A 17,403-nucleotide genomic window follows, 5' to 3' on the forward strand; every position below is an offset into this window, starting at 1 on the left:
TTGCTAAGCTACCTTGACCTCCACGTCAATTCCACGGGGCATTAAAACCGTCAATTTAAACCACTCTGAACTCCACAGCTCTTGCAAGAGGCATTGATATTGTCTTTTTATTCCAATGTAACCTTCAACACTCTTCCAAGGGGCATTGATATTGTCTTTTTATTCCACTGCAACTTACACCTCGCTTCCAAGGTGCATTAAAACCGTCTTGTTAAGCTACTGTGACCTCCACGTTTCTTTCACGGGGCATTGATATTGTCTTTTTATTCCACTGTAACCTCCACCACTCTTCCAAGGGGCATTGATATTGTCTTTTTATTCCACTGGGACCTTCACCACTCTTCCAAGTGGCATTGATATTGTCTTTTTAATCCACTGCGACCTCCACCACTTTTCCAATGGGCATTAAAACCGTATTGTTAAGCTACTGTGACCTCCACGACTCTTCCAAGGTGCATTAAAACCGTCAATTTAAACCACTCTGAACTTCACAGCTCTTGCAAGAGGCATTGATTTTGTCTTTTTATTCCACTGTAACCTACAGCACTCTTTCAAGGGGCATTGATATTGTCTTTTTATTCCACTACGACTTCCACCACTCTCCCAAGGTGCCTTAAAAACATCTTGTTTAGCAACTGTAACGTCCATGTCTATTCCACGGGGCATTGATATTGTCTTTTTATTCCACTGTATCCTCTACCACTCTTCCAAGGGGTATTGATATTGTCTTTTTATTCCACTGCGAGTTCCACCTTTCTTCTAAGGGGCATTGATATTGTCTTTTTAATCCACTGCGACCTCCACCACTCTTCCAAGGGGCATTGATATTGTCTTTTTTTTCCACTGTAACCTCCACCACTCTTCCAAGGGACATTGATATTGTCTTTTTAAACCATTTCGACCTCCACCACTCTTCCAAGGGGCATTAAAACAGTCTTGTTAATCAACTGTGACCTTCACCAATCTTCCAAGGGGCATTAAAACCGTCTTGTTAAGCTACTGTGACCTCCACGTCTCTTCCACGGGGCATTAATATTGTCTTTTTTTTCCACTGTAACCTCCACCACTCTTCCAAGGGACATTGATATTGTCTTTTTATTCTACTGCGACCTCCACCACTCTTCCACGAGGCATTGATATTGTCTTTTTAATCCACTGCGACCTCCACCACTTTTCCATGTGGCATTAAAACCGTCTTATTAAGCTACTGTGACCTCCACTTCTCTTCCAAGGGGCATTAAAGCCATCAATTTAAACCACTCTGAACTCCACAGCTATTGCAAGAGGCATTAATATTGTCTTTTTATTCCATTGTAATCTCCAGCGCTCTTCGAAGGGGCATTGATATTGTCTTTTCATTCCACTGCGACCTCCACCTCTCTCCCAAGGGGCATTAAAACCGTCTTGTTAAGCTGCTGTAACCTCAATGTCTATTCCACGGGGCATTGATCTTGACTTTTTATTCCACTGCGACTTCTACCTCTCTTCTAAGAGGCATTTATATTGTCTTTTAAATCCACTGCGACCTCCACTACTCTTCCAAGGCGCATTTAAACAGTCTTGTTAAGCTACTGAGACCTCCAGGTCTCTTCCAAGGGGCATTAAAAGCGTCTGGTTAAACCAATCTGAACTCCACAGCTCTTCCGAGGGGCATTGTTATTGTCATCTTATTCCACTGTAACCTCCACCACTCTTCCAAGGGGCATTGATTTTGTCTTTTTATGCCACTTTGACCTCCACCACTCTTCCAAGGGGCATTGATATTGTCTTTTTAATCCACTTCGACCTACACCACTCTTCCAAGGGGCATTAAAATGGTCTTGTTTAGCTACTGTGACGTCGAAGTCTCTTCCAAGGGGCGTTAAAACCATCTGGTTAAACCACTCTGAACTCCACAGCTCTTCCAAGGGGCATTTGTATTGTCTTTTTATTCCACTCTAACCTCCACCACTCTTCCAAGGGGCATTCACATTGTCTTTTTATTGTACTGCGACCTCCACCACTCTTCCAATGGGCATTCATATTGTTTTTTAGTCAACTGCGAACTCCACCCCTCTCCAAGGGGCATTAAAACCATCTTGTTAAGCTACTGTGACCTCCACGTGTCTTCGAACGGGCATTGATATTGTCTTTTTATTCAACTATAACCTCCACCAATCTTCCAAGGGGCATTTATATTGTTTTTTTACTCCACTGCAACCTCCACCACTCTTCCAAGGAGCATTAATATTGTCTTTTTAACCCACTGCGACCTCCACCACTCTACCAGGGGGCAATAAAACCGTCATGATAAGTTACTGTGACCACCACGTCTCTTCCAAGGGGTGTTAAAACCGTCTGGTTATTCCACTCTGAACTCCACAGCTCTTCTAAGGGGCATTATTATTGTCTTTTTATTCCACTATAACCTCCACGACTCTTCCAAGGGGCATTGATATTGTCTTCTTATCCACTGCGACCTTCACGAGTCCTCCAAGGGGCATTAAAACCATCTTGTTAAGCTACTGTGACCTCCACATCTCTTCCACGGGGCATTGGTATTGTCTTTTAATTCCACTGTAACATCCACCACTCGTCCAAGGGGCATTGATATTGTCTTTTTATTCCACTGCGACCTACACCACTCTTCCAAGGGGCATTGATATTGTCTTTTTAATCCACTGTGACCTCCACCACTCTTCCAAGGGGCATTAAAACCGTCTTGCTGAACTACTGTGACCTCAACGTCTCTTCCACGGGCCATTGATATTGTCTTTCTATTCCACTGAAACCTCCACCACTCATCCAAGGGGAATTGATATTGTCTTTTTATTCCAATGTAACCTCCTCCACTCTTCCAAGGGGCATTGATATTGTCTTTTTATTCCACGGTAATGTCCACCCCACTTCCAAGGGTCACTGATATTGTCTTTTTATTCCACTGCGACCTCCAACACTCTTCCAATGGGCATTGATATTCTCTTTTAAATCCACTGTGACCTCCACCACTCTTCCAAGGGGCATTAAAACAGTCTTGTTAAGCTACTGTGACCTCCACATCTCTTCCACGGGGCATTGATATTGTCTTTTTATTCCACTGCGGCCTCCACCACTCTTCCAAGGGGCATTGATATTGTCTTTTTATTCCACTGCGTCATCCACCACTCTCCCAAGGGGCATTAAAACGGTCTTGTTAAGCTGCTGTAACCTCCATGTCTATTTAACGGGGCATTGATATTGTCTTTTTATTCCAATGTAACCTCCACCACTCTACTAAGGGACAGTGATATTGTCTTTTTAAACCACTGCGACCTTCACCACTCTTCTAAGGGGCATTAAAACAGTCTTGATAAGCTACTGTGACCTCTACGTCTCTTCCAGGGGGCAATAAAACCATCTGGTTAAGCCATTCTGTACTCCACAGTTCTTCCAAGGAGCATTGATATTGTCTTTTTATTCGACTGTAACCTCAAACACTCTTCCAAGGGGCATTGATATTGACTTTTTATTCCACTGCGACCTACACCACTCTTCCAAGGGGCATTTATATTGTCTTTCCAATCCACTGCGACCTCCACCACACTTCCAAGTGGCATTAAAACCTTCTTGTTAGCTACTGTGACCTCCACGTCCCTTCCACTGGGCATTAATATTGTATTTTAATTCCACTGCGACCTCCACAACTCTTCCAAGGGGCATTGATATTGTCTTTTTAATCCACTGCGACCTCCACCACTTTTCCAAGGGGCATTAAAACCGTCTTTCTAAGCTACTGTGACCTCCACATCTCTTTCAACGGGCATTAACACCGTATCGTTAAACCACTCTGAACTCCAAAGATCTTCCAAGGGGCATTAATATTGTCTTTTTATTCCACTGTAACCTTCAACACTCTTCCATGGGGAATTGATATTGTCTTTTTATTCAACTGAGACTTCCACCACTCCTTCAAGGAGCATTGACATTGTCTTTTTAATCCACTTCGACCTCCACCACTCTTCCAAGGGGAATTAAAACAGTCTTGTTAATCTACTGTGAACTCCACGTCTCTTCAAAGGGGCATTAAAACCGTCAATTTAAACCACTCTCAACTCCGCAGCTCTTGCAAGGGGCATTGATATTGTCTTTTTATTCCACTGTAACCTCCACCACTCTTACAAGGGGCATTGATATTGTCTTTTTATTCCACTGCGACGTACACTAGTCTTCCAAGGGGCATTGATATTGTCTTTTTAATCCACTTCGACCTCCACCACTTTTCAAAGTGGCATTAAAAAAGTCTTGTCAATCTATTGTAACCTCCATGTCTCTTCCAAGGGGCATTAAAACCGTCAATTTAAACCACTCTCAGCTCCACAGCTCTTGCAAGGGGCTTTGATACTGTTTTTTATTCCACTGTAACCTCCAGCACGCTTCCAAGGGGCATTGATATTGTCTTTTTATTCCATTGCGACTTTCACCTCTCTTCCAAGGGACATTAAAACCATCTTGTTAAGCTACTGTGACATCCACGTCTCTTTCACAGGGCATTGATATCGTCTTTTATTCCACTGTAACCTCCACCTCTCTTCCAAGGGGCACTGATATTGTCTTTGTATTCCACTGTGACCTCCACCACTCTTCCATGGGACATTAAAACCATCTTGTTAAGCTACTGTGACCTCCATGTCTCTTCCACATGGCATTGATATTGTCTTTTTATTCCACTGTAACCTCCAACACTCTTCCAAGGGGCATTGATATTGTCTTTTTATTCAACTGAGACTTCCACCACTCCTTCAAGGAGCATTGACATTGTCTTTTTAATCCACTTCGACCTCCACCACTCTTCCAAGGGGCATTAAAACAGTCTTGTAAATCTACTGTGCACTCCTTGTCTCTTCCAAGGGGCATTAAAACCGTCAATTTAAACCACTCTCAACTCCGCAGCTCTTGCAAAGGGCATTGATATTATCTTTTTATTCCACTCTAACCTCCAGCACTCTTACAAGGGGCATTGATATTGTCGTTTTATTCCACTGCGACTTCCACCTCTCTTCCAAGGAGCATTATCACCGTATGCTTAAGCTACTGTGACATCCAACTCTCTTTCACGGGGCATTGATAGTGTCTTTTTATTCCACTGTAACCTTCACCACTCTTAGAAGAGGCATTGATATTGTCTTTTTATTCCACTGCGACATGCACCACTCTTCCAAGGGGCATTGATATTGTCTTTATATTCCACTGCGAACTCCACCACTCTTCCAAGAGGCATTGATATTGTCTTTTTAATCCACTGCGACCTCCACCACTTTTCCAAGGGGCATTAAAATCGTTTTGTTAAGCTACTGTGACCTCCACGTCACTTCCAAGGGGCATTAAAACCGTCTGGTTTAACGTCTCTGAACTCCAAAGTGTGGCGCCGGCGTCCCTGCCCTCTTCTAGGCTGGGACGCTGTTCCCCTCACCTCTCTGCTCCGTGCCCGGCGTCCTCCTCCCGCTCTGCTGGCAGCGCGCGCTCCTTCCCGGCCACTGTGCTTAGGGCGCGCGCGCGCGCTCTCCCTCCCTCTTAAAGGGGCCGCGCGCGCCGTCCTAAGGAGTCCCCGGCCAATGGCCGGAGGACTTCACCATATATAAGGCACCTCCTCCAAAATGGAGGTGCCCGAGCAATGTTGTTGCACTGTTCACTACTCTGCTTCAGCCCTCAGGTCCCGTTGCCAGTTACCTGCCAGATACCTGCCAGATTCCTGCCAGCTTGCTGTCTTATTCCTGCCTGATATCCTGCTACCTGCCTGCTAGCCTGAGGTCCGACGGTCTGCCTTACTACTCCTGTCAGTCTGTCTAAGGACCAGCCTGCCCGCTCACCTGGGAGCGCACATCAGCTACCTGCCTGCTTGCCTGAGGTCCGACGGTCTGCCTTCCAACTCCTGTCAGTCTGTCTATGGACCAGCTTGCCCGCTCACCTGGGAGCGCACATCTGCTCCCTGCCTGCTAGCCTACCTGGAGGCTCCGCCGTCACGTGCTGTGACCACCTGCCTGTCCAGTGACTCCTGCCCGCTCACCTGGGAGCGCTCATCTGCTACCTGCCTGCTAGCCTACCTGGAGGCTCTGCCGTCACATGCTGTAACCATCCGCCTGTCCAGAGACTTCTGCCTGCTCACCTGGGAGCGCTCATCTGCCGCCTGTCTGTTGGTCTTCCTGGAGGCTCCGCCGTCACATGCTGTGACCACCCGTTTATCCGGAGACTCTCGCCTGCTCACCTGGGAGCTCAGGTCTACCATCAGCCGCCACAGGTCGTACCAACCCTTTACCTAGAGACTGCCCCGGTCACTTGCCGTGACCATCTGCCCGTTCATCCAGAGACTGCCCCGGTCACTTGCCGTGACCATCTGCCCGTTCATCCAGAGACTGCCCCGGTCACTTGCCGTGACCATCTGCCCGTTCATCCAGAGACTGCCCCGGTCACTTGCCGTGACCTCCTGCCCGTTCATCCAGAGACTGCCCTGGTCACTTGCCGTGACCTCCAGCCCGTTCACTCAGAGACTGTCCCGGTCACCTGCTGTGACTTCCTGCCCGTCTTCCCTGGTCGCCACCCGCTCCCTTACAAGGACCGCCCCCTTGTATAGTAGCTCAGAGATTCCGCCTCCCAGACCCGTTACAGTTTGCTCGGGCCATGGAACCCGGTGGCACCCAAGCTCCCTCGCTCTCGGACCTGTGTCATGAACTGTCCCGTCAAAGGTCCCAACAGGAGTCCATCCTGGGTCACCTGCGGAATGTCAATTCTCGCCTGGACACTCTGACTGCTCCGCCAGCAACCTCCGCCAGTGCCATGACTCGCAATCCGGTAGCTCCGCTGCCCACTAATACCATGGTATCCTACCCCGGACCCCGGCTTTCTGCACCTCCTCGCTTCGGAGGAGACTCCGCCCAGGCTCGGGGCTTCATAAATCAGTGCACACTGCACTTTGAACTATTGTCCAACCAGTTTAACTCCGACCGGGCCAAAATTGCCTTCATCATGTCCCATCTCACTGGGGAGGCCCTGGCCTGGCTAAATCCTCTATGGGAGAGAGGAGACCCCCTGGTGTCCAACTTGCCTGCTTTTCTCACGGCTTTCAGGAAAGTCTTCGACGAATCCGGACGGAAGACCTCATCCGCATCATCACTGCTACGCCTCCGTCAGGGAAGTCTCACCGTGGGCCAATATGCCATACGGTTCCGTACCCTTGCCTCGGAGCTGGCCTGGGATAACGACGCTCTGGTATCCGTCTTCTGGGAGGGTCTGTCCGGCTGTATTAAAGATGAACTTGCCGGTCGGGACATTCCTACCACTCTCGATGACCTAATAACTCTTGCCACCCGGATTGACCTACGGTTCCAGGAGCGTGCCAAAGAGGTCACTCGTGAGAGGAGGTTTCCACGTCTAGCTCCTACTTTTCAGAAACCCGTCACTCCCTCCGTCTCTACCCAGGTACACTCTCCTGAGCCTATGCAGGTCGACCAGACCAAGATGGTCAAAACCCGTCAGGACTTACGCCGTGCCGAGGGGAGCTGCTTCTACTGTGGCAGTAAGGAGCACCGGATCCGTGCCTGCCCGGAGAGGTCGGGAAACGCCTGTGTCTAGGTTCGCTCAGAGAGGTCGACCTAGACAAGAATAAATCCTCTCCATCTCTGCTGCTGTCAGTCTCAATCGTCTGCGGGGAGAACCGTTATTTTGAACTAGCCCAACTTGACTCTGGAGCAGCCGGGAATCTTATTTCACAGTCCCTGGTAGAGAAATACCGCATCCCCACCAAACCTCTGGCTGTACCCTTGTCTGTTGCTGCTGTGGATGGGGGCCTCTTACCACGCCCCATCCAACTCATCACCGAATCCATTACTCTGCAGGTGGGAATGCTGCATTCTGAGAGTATCTCCTTTAATGTTCTGACTGGACTCTCTCACGCCCTCTTGCTAGGTCTACCTTGGCTCCAGAGACATGCACCCGTGCTTGACTGGCAGACCGGAGAGGTCCTTCGCTGGGGACAGGACTGCCATAAGACCTGTCTGGTTCCCGTCCATTTCGTCCGTCCTTCTCCTACCCCAGCTAATCTACCTGGACTTCCGATTCCTTATTGGTCTTATGCTGATATCTTTAATAAAAAGGAGGCAGAGACACTACCCCCTCATAGACCATACGACTGCCCTATCGACCTGTTACCCGGTACTACTCCTCCCCGTGGGCGTATTTATCCATTATCCGCTGCTGAGACCCGGTCGATGTCCGAATATATTGAGGAGAATCTGGCCAGGGGATTCATCCGGAAATCTACCTCCCCGGCGGGAGCAGGCTTCTTTTTCATCAAAAAGAAGGACGGCTCTCTCCGTCCCTGTATAGACTATAGAGGCCTTAACCAGATCACGGTGAAGAATAAGTACCCCCTTCCGCTCATTCCGGAGTTATTTGATCGTCTGAGGGGGGCTAGAATCTTCACCAAACTGGACCTCCGTGGGGCGTACAACCTGGTTCGTATCCGTCAGGGGGATGAATGAAAGACGGCATTCAACACCCGGGACGGCCACTATGAATATCTGGTAATGCCCTTTGGTCTGTGTAACGCTCCTGCCGTCTTTCAAGAGTTGGTCAATGACATCTTCCGGGACCTTCTCTACTCCTGCGTAGTGGTGTACCTGGACGACATCTTGGTCTTCTCTCCGGATCTCCAGACTCACCGGAGGGACGTTCGTCAGGTCCTGCTCAGGCTCAGGCAGAATCACCTCTTCGCTAAATACGAGAAGTGCCTCTTTGAGCAGACCTCGCTTCCGTTTTTGGGCTACATTATTTCTCAGACCGGCCTACGAATGGATCCAGAGAAACTGTCTGCCATCGAGAAATGGCCTCGACCGGAGGGGTTGAAGGCCATTCAGCGGTTCCTGGGCTTCGCCAACTACTACCGCCTCTTCATACCACACTTCTCTTCCCGGACTGCCCCAATTTCCGCGCTCACCCGTAAGGGTACTAATCCCAAAGAGTGGCCGCCCGAAGCAGAGGAGGCCTTTCTTTCCTTAAAACAGGCCTTCTCTTCCGCCCCGGTGCTGCATCGCCCGGACGGCAACAAGCAGTTCTTCCTGGAAGTTGACGCCTCCTCCTCTGGAGCCGGAGCGGTACTTACTCAAAAATCATCTTCCGGGAGGATGGTAACTTGTGGCTTCTTCTCTAAACTCTTCTCCTCCTCAGAGCGCAATTATTCCATAGGAGACCGAGAGTTATTGGCCATCAAACTGGCATTGGAGGAGTGGCGTTACCTGCTCGAGGGGGCTCTTCACCCGGTAATAATTTACACTGACCACAAGAACTTGGCTTACCTCCAGCATGCCCAGAGACTTAACCCGCGCCAAGCCCGGTGGTCCTTGTTTTTTGCTCGCTTTGATTTTGTTCTTCATTTTCGCCCGGCTGACAAAAACGTCAAGGCGGACGCCTTGTCTCGATCCTTTCTGGTGTCTGATCTCGAGGAAGATCCGAAACACATCATCGATCCCGCCAGAGTAATGCAGGTGGCTCCCGTGAGTCTAAATCGTCTCCCTCCCGGAAAGACGTTCGTATCAGTACCTGATCGGGAGAAGATCCTTCACTGGGGTCACTCGTCTAAACTGGCTGGCCATGCCGGTCAGAAAAAGACCCTCCAGCTTATTACCCGGCACTACTGGTGGCCTACCCTGCACAAGGACGTAATAGACTTTGTTTCTGCCTGTGTGTCCTGCGCCCGCAACAAGGTTCCGAGACATCTGCCAGCCGGTCGCCTCCTTCCGCTTCCTGTACCTGCTGCCCCCTGGCAGCATATAGCAATGGACTTTATAACTGACCTCCCAGTCTCTGCCGGTTGTACGGTCATTTGGGTGGTCGCTGACCGCTTCTCCAAGATGGCTCATTTCTTTCCCCTGCCAGGCCTCCCGTCTGCACCCGAGCTAGCTAAAGACTTTATTCGTCACATCTTTCGTCTTCATGGCCTGCCGTGTCGGATCGTGGGGTACAGTTCACCTCACGCTTCTGGAGAGCCACTTGTAAACTGCTAGACGTCACCCTGGACTTCTCTTCCGCTTACCACCCACAGTCCAATGGTCAAGTGGAGCGGATCAATCAGAACCTGACCAGTTACCTCCGGCACTTCGTTAATGCCCATCATTCAGACTGGGTGGATCTCCTACCATGGGCCGAGTTCTCTTATAACAATCACCAGAGCGAATCCTCCTCCAAATCCCCGTTTTTTGTAGTCTTCGGTCAGCATCCTCGGATTCCTTTTCCTGTCTCCACCTCTGTGGACAACCCGGCTGCGGAATCTCTCGTTAGCAAATTTTCCTCTATTTGGGAGAGTACCCGATCCGCACTCCTTCAGTCGTCCGAACGGATGAAAAGACACGCTGACAAAAAACGCCTGGATCCTCCACAATTTCGTCCTGGAGATAAAGTCTGGCTCTCATCTAAATATGTCCGACTCAAGATACCTTCTTACAAGTTAGGGCCTCGGTTCATCGGTCCTCTGGAGGTCATCAGTCAGATCAACCCGGTGGCCTATAAATTGAAACTCCCGGCCAACTTACGGATCCCTAACTCCTTCCATGTATCTCTCCTCAAACCTGTGGTACTTAACTCTTTTTCCAAGTCTACAGGTACGCCTCCTGCTCCGGTTTCTGCTGAGGACGAGTTTGAGGTAGAGAACATTCTTGACAACAAAAGGGTAAGAGGAAAGACCTTTTTTCTAGTAGATTGGAAGGGGTTTGGTCCTGAGGGGGAGCCCAGGGAGAACATCCATGCCCCTCTTATCCTTGCTAAATTTCTGTCTGGCCTAAAAAAGGGGGGGCCTAAAGGGGGGGTTACTGTAGCGCCGGCGTCCCTGCCCTCTGCTAGGCAGGGACGCTGTTCCCCTCACCTCTCTGCTCCGTGCCCGGCGTCCTCCTCCCGCTCTGCTGGCAGCGCGCGCTCCTTCCCGGCCACTGTGCTTAGGGCGCGCGCTCTCCCTCCCTCTTAAAGGGGCCGCGCGCGCCGTCCTAAGGAGTCCCCGGCCAATGGCCGGAGGACTTCACCATATATAAGGCACCTCCTCCAAAATGGAGGTGCCCGAGCAATGTTGTTGCACTGTTCACTACTCTGCTTCAGCCCTCAGGTCCCGTTGCCAGTTACCTGCCAGATACCTGCCAGATTCCTGCCAGCTTGCTGTCTTATTCCTGCCTGATATCCTGCTACCTGCCTGCTAGCCTGAGGTCCGACGGTCTGCCTTACTACTCCTGTCAGTCTGTCTAAGGACCAGCCTGCCCGCTCACCTGGGAGCGCACATCAGCTACCTGCCTGCTTGCCTGAGGTCCGACGGTCTGCCTTCCAACTCCTGTCAGTCTGTCTATGGACCAGCTTGCCTGCTCACCTGGGAGCGCACATCTGCTACCTGCCTGCTAGCCTACCTGGAGGCTCCGCCGTCACGTGCTGTGACCACCTGCCTGTCCAGTGACTCCTGCCCGCTCACCTGGGAGCGCTCATCTGCTACCTGCCTGCTAGCCTACCTGGAGGCTCTGCCGTCACGTGCTGTGACCATCCGCCTGTCCAGAGACTTCTGCCCGCTCACCTGGGAGCGCTCATCTGCCGCCTGTCTGTTGGTCTTCCTGGAGGCTCCGCCGTCACATGCTGTGACCACCTGTTTATCCGGAGACTCTCGCCTGCTCACCTGGGAGCTCACGTCTACCATCAGCCCGCCACAGGTCGTACCAACCCTTTACCTAGAGACTGCCCCGGTCACTTGCCGTGACCATCTGCCCGTTCATCCAGAGACTGCCCCGGTCACTTGCCGTGACCATCTGCCCGTTCATCCAGAGACTGCCCCGGTCACTTGTCGTGACCATCTGCCCGTTCATCCAGAGACTGCCCCGGTCACTTGCCGTGACCTCCAGCCCGTTCACTCAGAGACTGTCCCGGTCACCTGCTGTGACTTCCTGCCCGTCTTCCCTGGTCGCCACCCGCTCCCTTACAAGGACCGCCCCCTTGTATAGTAGCTCAGAGGTTCCGCCTCCCAGACCCGTTACACACAGCTCTTCCAAGGGGCATTGATATTGTATTTTTATTCCACTGTAACCTCCACCACTCTTCCAAGCGAAATTTATATTATCTTTTTATTCCACTGCGACCTCCACTACTCTTCCAAGGGGTCATTGATATTCTCTTTTTATTCCACTGCAACCTCCACCACTTTTCCAAGGGGCATTATAACCGTCTTGTTAAGCTACTATGACCTCCACGTCTCTTCCAAGGGGCATTAAAACCATCAATTTAAAGCACTCTGAACTCCACAGCTCTTGCAAGAGGCATTGATATTGTCTTTTTATTCCACTGTAACCTCCACCACTATTCCAAGGGGCATTGATTTTGTCTTTTTAATACACTGCGACCTCCATCTCTCTTCCAAGAAGCATTAAAACCGTCTTGTTTATCTATTGTGACCTTCACGTCTATTCCACGGTGCCTTAAAACCTTCTGGTTAAACCACTGTGAACTCCACAGCTCTTTCAAGGGGCTTTGATATTGACTTTTTATTCCACTGTAACCTCCACCACTCTTCCAAGGGGCATTGATATTGTCTTTTTATTTTACTGCGACCTCCACCACTCTTCCAAGATTCATTAATATTGTCTTTTTATTCCACTGCGACCTCCACCACTCATCCAAGGGTCATTGATATTGTCTTTTTATTCCACTGTAACCTCCAGCACTCTTCCAAGGGGCACTGATATTGTCTTTTTTTTCCACTGCAACCACCAACACTCTTCAAATGGGCATTGATATTGTATTTTAATTCCACTGCGACCTCCAAAACTCTTCCAAGGGGCATTGATATTGTCTTTTTAATCCACTGCGACCTCCACCACTTTTCAAAGGGGCATTAAAACCGTCATGTTAAGCTACTGTGACCTCCACGTCTCTTCCAAGGGGCAACAAAACAGTCTGGTTAAACGACTCTGAACTCCACAGCTCTTCCAAGGGGCATTGGTTTTGTATTTTTATTCCACTCTAACCCCCACCAGTCTTCCAAGGGGCATTGACATTGTTTTTTAATTCCACTGCAACCTCCACCACTATTCCAAGGGGCATTAAAACCATCTTGTTAAACTATTATAACCTCGACGTCTCTTCCACTGGGCATTGTTATTGTCTTTTTATTCCACTGTAACATCCACCACTCTTCCAAGGGGCATTGATATTGTCTTTTTATTCCACTGCTACCTCCACCACTCTTCCAAGGGGCATTGATATTGTCTTTTTAATCCACTGTGACCGCCACCATTCTTCCTTGTGGCATTAAAACAGTCTTTTTAAGCTACTGTGACCTCCACGTCTCTTCCAAGGGGCATTGATATTGTCTTTTTATTCCACTGCGACCTCCACCACTCTTCCAAGGGGCATTGACATTGTCTTTTTAATCCACTTCGACCTCCACCACTTTTCCAAGGGGCATTAAAAAAGTCTTGTTAATCTACTGTAACCTCCACTTCTCTTCCAAGGGGCATTAAAACCGTCAATTTAAACTACTCTCAGCTCCACAGCTCTTGCAAGGGGCTTTGATATTGTTTTTTATTCCACTGTAACCTCCAGCACTCTTCCAAGGGGCATTGATATTGTCTTTTTATTCCACTGCGACTTTCACCTCTCTTCCAAGGGACATTAAAACCATCTTGTTAAGCTACTGTGACATCCACGTCTCTTTCACTGGGCATTGATATTGTCTCTTATTCCACTGTAACCTCCACCACTCTTCCAAGGGACATTGATATTGTCTTTTTATTCTACTGCGACCTCCACCACTGTTCCATGGGACATTAAAACCATCTTGTTAAGCTACTGTGACCTCCATGTCTCTTCCACAGGGCATTGATATTGTCTTTTTATTCCACTGTAACCTCCAACACTTTTCCAAGGGACATTGATATTGTCTTTTTAATCAACTGAGACTTCCATCACTTCTTCAAGGAGCATTGACATTGTCTTTTTAATCCACATCGACCTCCACCACTCTTCTAAGGGGCAATAAAACAGTCTTGTTAATCTACTGTGAACTCCACGTCTCTTCCAAGGGGCATTAAAACCGTCAATTTATACCACTCTCAACTCCACAACTCTTGCAAAGGGCATTGATATTATCTTTTTATTCCACTGTAACCTCCAGCACTCTTCCAAGGGGCATTGATTTTGTCTTTTTATTCCACTGCGACTTCCACCTCTCTTCCAAGGGGCATTAAAACCGTCTTCTTAAACTACTGTGACATCCACGTCTCTTTCACTGGGCATTGATATTGTCTTTTTATTCCACTGTAACCTTCACCACTCTTAGAAGGGGCATTGATATTGTCTTTTTATTCCACTGCGACCTCCACCACTCTTCCAAGGGGCATTGATATTGTCTTTTAATTCCACTGCGACCTCCACCACTCTTCCAAGAGGCATTGATATTGTCTTTTTAATCCAATGCGACCTCCACCACTTTTCCAAGGGGCATTAAAATCATTTTGTTAAGCTACTGTGACCTCCACGTCACTTCCAAGGGGCATGAAAACCGCCTGGTTTAACTTCTCTGAACTCCATAGCTCTTCCAAGGGGCATTGATATTGTCTTTTCATTCCACTGTAACCTCCACCACTCTTCCAAGGGAAATTGATATTATCTTTTTATTCCACTGCTACCTCCACTACTCTTCCAAGGGGCATTGATTTAGTCTTTTTATTCCACTGCGACCTCCACCACTCTTTCAAGGGGCATTTATATTGTCTTTTTAATCCACTTCAACCTCCACCACTTTTCCAAGGGGCATTAAAACCATCAATTTAAACCACTCTGAACTCCACAGCTCTTGCAAGAGGCATTGATATTGTCTTTTTATTCCACTGTAACCTCCACCACTCTTCCAAGGGGCATTGACATTGTCTTTTTATTTTACTGCGACCTCCACCACTCTTCCAAGGGGCATTAATATTGTCTTTTTATTCCACTGCGACCTCCACTACTCTTCCAAGGGTCATTGATATTGTCTTTTTATACCACTGTAACCTCCACCACTCTTCCAAGGGGCACTGATATTGTCTTTTTATTCCACTGCGACCTCCAGCACTCTTCCAATGGGCATTGATATTCTCTTTTTAATTCACTGTGACATCCACCACTTTTCCAAGGGGCATTAAAACCGTCTTGTTAAGCTACTGTGATCTCCACGTCTCTTCCAAGGGGCATTAAAACCAGCAATTTAAACCACTCTGAACTCCACAGCTCTTGCAAGAGGCATTGATATTGTCTTTTTAATCCACTGCGACCTCCATCTCTCTTAAAAGAAGCATTAAAACCGTCTTGTTTAGCTACTGTGACCTCCACGTCTATTCCACGGTGCCTTAAAACCTTCTGGTAAAACCACTGTCAACTCCACAGCTCTTCCAAGGGGCATTGATATTGTCTTGTTATTCCACTGTAACCTCCACCACTCTTCAAAGGGGCATTGATATTGTCTTTTTATTTTACTGCGACCTCCACCACTCTTCCAAGGGGCATTAATATTGTCTTTTTTTTCCACTGCGACCTCCACCACTCTTCCAAGGGTCATTGATATTGTCTTTTTATTCCACTGCGACCTCCACCTCTCTTCCAAGGGGCATTAAAACCATCTTGTTAAGCTACTGTGACCTCCAAGTCTCTTCCACGAGGCATTGATATTGTCTTTTTATTCCACTGCCACCTCCACATCTCTTCCAAGGGGAATTGATATTGTCTTTTTAATCCACTGCGACCTCCACCACTCTTCCAAGGGGCATTAAAACAGTTTTGATAAGCTACTGTGACCTCCACGTCTCTTCCAAGGGGCATTAAAACCGTCTGGTTAAACCACTCTGAACTCCACAGCTCTTCCAAGAGGCATTGATATTGTCTTTTTATATGAGTGTAACCTCCACCACTCTTCAAAGGGGCATTAAAACCGTCTTGTTAAGCTACTGTGACCTCCACTTCTCTTCCAAGGTGCATTAAAATCGTCAATTTAAACCACTCTGAACTCCACAGCTCTTGCAAGAGGCATTGATATGGTCTTTTTATTCCACTGTAACCTCCACCACTATTCCAAGGGGCGTTGATTTTGTCTTTTTAATCCACTGCGACCTCCATCACTCTTCCAAGAAGCATTAGAACCGTCTTGTTTAGCTACTGTTACCACCACGTCTATTCCACGGTGCCTTAAAACCTTCTGGTTAAACCACTGTGAACTCCACAGCTCTTCCAAGGTGCATTGATATTGTCATTTTATTCCACTGTAACCTCCACCACTCTTCCAGGGGGCATTGATATTGTCTTTTTATTTTACTGCGACCTCCACCACTCTTCCAAGGGGCATTAATATTGTCTTTTTATTCCACTGCGACCTCCACTACTCTTCCAAGGGTCATTGATATTGTCATTTTATTCCACTGTAACCTCCACCACTCTTCCAAGGGGCATTGATATTGTCTTTTTATTCCACTGCGACCTCCACCTCTCTTCCAAGGGGCATTAAAGCCATCTTGTTAAGCTACTGTGACCTCCAAGTCTCTTCTACGAGGCATTGATATTGTCTTTTTATTCCACTGCGACCTCCACATCTCTTCCAAGGGAAATTGATATTGTCTATTTATTCCACTGCGACCTCCACCTCTCTTCTAAGGGGCATTGATATTGTCTTTTTAATCCACTGCGACCTCCACCACTCTTCCAAGGGGCATTAAAACAGTCTTGATAAGCTACTGTGACCTCCACGTCTCTTCCAAGGGGCATTAAACCGTCTGGTTAAACCACTCTGTACTCCACAGCTCTTCCAAGAGGCATTGATATTGTCTCTGTTTTCCACTGCGACCTCCACCACTCTTCCAATGGGCTTTGATATTGTCTTTTATATCCACTACGACCTCCACCACTCTTCCATTGGGTATTAAAACCGTCTTGTTAAGCTACTGTGAACTCCAAGTCTCTTCCAAAGGGCATTAAAACCGTCTGGTTAAATCGCTCTGAGCTCCACAGTTTTTCCATGGGGCATTGACAATGTATTTTTATTCCATTGTAACCTTCTGCACTCTTCCAAGTGCATTGATATTGTCTTTTTATTCCTCTGCTACGTCCATGACTCTTCCAAGGGGGATTAAAACCGTCTTGTTAAGCTACTGTGACCTCCACGTCTCTTCAGCAGGGCATTGAAACTGTCTTTTTATTCCACTGTAAGCTCCACCACTCATCTAAGGGGCATTGATATTGTCTTTTTATTCCACTGCGACCTCCACCACTCTTCCAAGGCGCATTTATAATGTCTTTTTATCCCACTGCGACCTCCACCACTCTTCCAAGGCTCATTGATATTGTCTTTTTAATCCAATGCGACCTCCACCACTCTACTAAGGGGCATTAAAACCGTCTTGTTAAGCT

This window comes from Phyllobates terribilis, unplaced genomic scaffold, assembly GCF_046119375.1.
Source record: "Phyllobates terribilis strain yellow unplaced genomic scaffold, ASM4611937v1 Scaffold_21__1_contigs__length_20361869, whole genome shotgun sequence".
Classification (NCBI taxonomy): Eukaryota; Metazoa; Chordata; class Amphibia; order Anura; family Dendrobatidae; genus Phyllobates; species Phyllobates terribilis.